Source organism: Microtus ochrogaster, chromosome 8 (genome assembly GCF_000317375.1).
Source record: "Microtus ochrogaster isolate Prairie Vole_2 chromosome 8, MicOch1.0, whole genome shotgun sequence".
In the NCBI taxonomy this organism is placed as follows: domain Eukaryota; kingdom Metazoa; phylum Chordata; class Mammalia; order Rodentia; family Cricetidae; genus Microtus; species Microtus ochrogaster.
Genome location: NC_022015.1, coordinates 61,983,348 through 61,987,593, shown reverse-complemented (window position 1 = coordinate 61,987,593; position 4,246 = coordinate 61,983,348). Strand labels below are relative to the sequence as shown.

General features: G+C 43.6%; 1 pseudogene; it reads right to left on the bottom strand.

The window, feature by feature from the left end:
• Positions 1–114: 114 nt before the first annotated feature.
• On the bottom strand, positions 115–705 carry LOC101986366 (annotated as a pseudogene).
• Between the last annotated feature and the right edge of the window lie 3,541 nt (positions 706–4,246).

The window sequence follows — 4,246 nt, the reverse complement described above, 5'->3', positions numbered from 1 at the left end:
AGAGAGAGAGAGAGAGAGAGAGAGAGAGAGAGAGAGAGAGAGGAGATGATTATACAAAAGTATTTTCCTTATTTGAGAAGATGCTTCAAAAAGTGGGAAACTTTATTTTTTTTGACACATAAAGTTGTTTAATTAGGTTGTCAGCAATTTAGAAAACCAGTTTGTGAGGACACATCCCATGCGTCAGACAGAACTGAGAGCGCAGGTAGCCCTGCAGCTGAGGAACAGCTTTGATCTTTGGCAGAATCTGCGAGTCCACCACTTTCTGATCAGCCTTGCGATGCTCTATAATCTCATATTTCTCCTTCTCTGTGTCAAAGATCTCGCCCTCCTGATGCCTGGGCTTACGCAGCTGCTTTTTCTTGAAGTAAGCATCTGTCAGGTGTTTGGGGATTTTAACTGTGCTGATATCAACTTTTGTAGAGGTGGCGATGACAAACTTCTGATGTGTTCTTCTCAAAGGAACTCTGTTGAGAGCAAGAGGTCCTGTCACAAGCAGTAAACCACTGCCCAGTTGCTTCAGGAAAACCACTGTCTTGCCCCTGTGGCGCCCGGTAAGGATGATGAGGACAGTCCCAGGAGTGATGCTGGCACGCAGGCGTCTCACATGCTGACTGAAGGGCTTTTTGCCATGGCTCAGCAGCTTCTGAGGCACATCTTCAGTAGGATAATACCTGGGCATTTTTCGAAGCTTAACCACCCGGGTACTCTTTTAAGATGCGACTATTGTTTTACTAAATGGGCTTCTTATGCCCAGCAAATTGCCTTCTAAGTATTTGTAGTTCTGTCTACAGATTGAAGTTGCTGTCCGCTTTAGTCAGTCTCTTTTTGCAGAGGGTGACGTTTACTGCAGAGACACTTAACGGGTCAAAGTACAAATAAACGTGAGTGTTGAGTGCTCAGCCCCAAATGACACATCTATATCACCCCCTCCAGGGCTCAGGGAACATCCCAGAAGAAGGAGGAGAAAGAACACGAAAGTGAGAGAAATGAAGGAAGAAGTGTAGCACACTGAACTCCCTGACGTGATCATTTTGAACGGACGGCAGCTGTGATTACCTGAACAAGATGGAGCCAAACAACATTGGTGCAGTTTGGCTGGACTCATGAGAGCCCACACACCGAGAGAGGAATTCAATCAAAGGGAATGGAAGGGGACAACAGAAGGTAACAGGGTGGTGACTGCGATTGAAATACATACATATGTCATAAGGAAGTCCATTATTTTGTATAGTTAATGTATATTCATTTTTAAAGGAAAGAAAAAATCTGGTCTAAAAGTTGTCCAGCATACCTGGAGCTGTGAGAAAGAGTGACTTCAGCTGCATACAGTAGCTGGATGAATACATCAGTAACCCTAGGAAAAATATGCCTTGCCTATCAGTTGTGGAATTTGAAGAAATAAAGTTGGCTATTTTCATCCTAGCTGCTTTCTTTACTAGTAATCATATGTCAAAGGAGAATGTCCCAAGATACTCCATGAATGCCTAAAGTTATGGATGGTACCTAATCCATACATATATATACATTTATATATATGCTGATATATAAACTAAACGGCTACATTTAGTTTATATATTAGCTATACTAACAAATTAAGCTAGTAGAGAAATTATAATAATTTACTATAAGTTGATGTTTATTTTGTTTTGTTTTTAAGTCATGCTAAGGAATCCAGGCATGGTAGCCCACACTTAGGATTCTAGTACTCAAGAAATTGAGGCACAAAGATTCCCAGGAGTTTCAGACCAGCTTGAATTACACAGCAAGTGCCAGGATTACTGGAGTAGAGCAGTATGAGTTCCTGTCTCAAAACAAACACACAAACAAAAGTAATAACAACTTTTTTTAAAACACAAAAGGAAGTTGGGTGTGGTAACACTTGTCTCAAATCCCAGCACTTGGGAGACTTGGGAGATAAAGACAGACAGATCTCTGAGTTTCAAGGCCAGCCTGGTCCACAGAGCTAGTTCCAGGACAGCCACAGCTATACAGGGAAACCCAGTCTTGGATGTGGAGGTGCAGCTGGGCTTCACTGTGTCTTTCTCCACATTCATTGGATCAGTCCCTCCAAAGGCAGGTACTCAAAATCACTAGCTGTTTGATAACTGAAGTTGTTCTGGGCTGGGGTTGTAGCTAAGTGGTACAAAACTTAAATAGCATGGGTTCAATTCTTAGCAACACCATGAAACAAAAGTTTAAAAAAAAAAAACCAACCAAATCAATACATATTAGCATCTGTTGTTCATCAGACATTGCGTTAAGCCCTGATTTTACAAGAGTTAGAAAAACAACAGTATTCCAGGTGGTCTTTAAAGCACTTTCTGTCAATAACACAGCAGGATACGTAGGAGGTTAGGTGTGAAATCGAGTGTGGATCTAAGAGATAACTACAGCCTCATGCGTGATGCCAACGAGTCAATAATCCACCGGGAGCTTTCTGGCTCACACCACCCACCCTAGCCCCTGCCCAGCGAAAGAACTGGGAGGGGAGCTTGATTATCTTTTACTGCTTCTATTAGATCAGCATCAAAGCGAAGCTAATGGGTAGCTTAAACCTTAGATGCAAAGATGAACTTTCCAGACCTTCCTTGGCACCATTCCCTTGGGACCCTCAGCAGCATTCACATATGATCCTTGCTGTCATTTCGGTCATTGTGTCAATCGCTCGGAGAAGGGGAGCAAACCTCAACAGAATGATGGACCACTTTGTACTTGATAATGCCTAAAACTGTTTACCTCTCAGATTTCTACTGGGCATGCGTTCAGTCCAGGCAGCTCCCCAAATCTGAGACCATGGTGCATGCCACGTGCCTCCTCCAACCCTCTGAGAGTAGTTATTGAAACATTGAGTGCAGGGGACATTCTGAGATTGTCATGGATCTGGAAAGAACAATGTGCCACACTTGATTCGTGATGACTGACGCAGGCCCAGACATCGGGGAGGATGACATTCCCACACACTGTGTACTGGGACAAATCTGACACAACAGGTTTGTTTTACAGAGGAAGAAAGAATACTCCAAAATGGAAACCTGTACACTCAAAATCACCTGGCAGGTGAGTGGTGGAACTACCGGCTTCCTATCCGTTTCCTTAAGGCCTTGACTCCTGTTACGTGATGCGGTTCACAAGCCCAGCAGCAAAAACCAGCAAGGAAATTAATTGCTTTATGCTTAGTACGGAATTTTTGTTCACTATATTTCATTCTAATTCCTTGAACAGGGCTGATTTGTGTAATGTAACTCTCCTCGTCAGAATATCTGACGCTTCCTAACGCGTATTCCTTGGCCGGACTGGATATTGTAAATGACCATCCCCCCAAGGCAAGTAGCAATTTATTCAAGACCAGAGAAAAGAAGACAGGCCAAAGGCTGAATTCTCTTTGTGATGGGCCACTGACAAAAGTTTTTATAGTGATGCTGTTGGCCTGTCTGACCTGGGCTTGTCAGTAAAAATCATTCACAATAGAAGACGTTTGAAGGAATGACAGTTCTCAAACAGCAAGCTCGGCTAAACTGAACCTCCATGGCCAGATTTCATCATCTTTAAACTTCCTAAAACATGACCGAATCAGGATGAGCCCTGAGGGACACGGGAGAGTACGATGGTAGAAAGGAAGAGACATGCCAGGTTGAGATTGCACACCCAAAGGCTTGCCGGCCAAAGGAGCCTATGGAGTCTTGGGAGAAATTTAGACACAAACACATCATAATAAAGAGCCTGGACTTGGACTTAAACTTCCAGCTAAATCCTAACTCTGCCACTGTTAACTGCAAGATCCCAGCTTTCCCTGTGAACCTCTCGGTGATGTGGGATTCTCCTCTGTATGCTGTGATTACCATTGATTAATAAAGAAACTGCTTTGGACCTATAGCAGGGCAGAACAGAGATATGCGGGGAAAACTAAACTAAATGCTGGGAGGAAGAAGGCAGAGTCAGAGAGATGTCATGTCGCCCTAGATTAATGGAGATGGGCTAGTTTAGGATATAAGAGTTAGCCAGGAATATGCTTAAGCTATTGGTCAAACAGTCTTGCAAATAATATGGTTTCTGTGTGATTATTTTGGGACTGAGTAGCCGGGAACTAACTAGCAGCCTCCTCCAACATCTCTGGGTCTCCACTTCCTCATCATAAAAAGAGACAAAGGCACATCTTTTAAGATGGTACAAGAAGTGACTTAAGAGGTCGGGCGGTGGTGGCGCACGCCTTTAATCCCAGCACTCGGGAGGCAGAGGCAGGCGG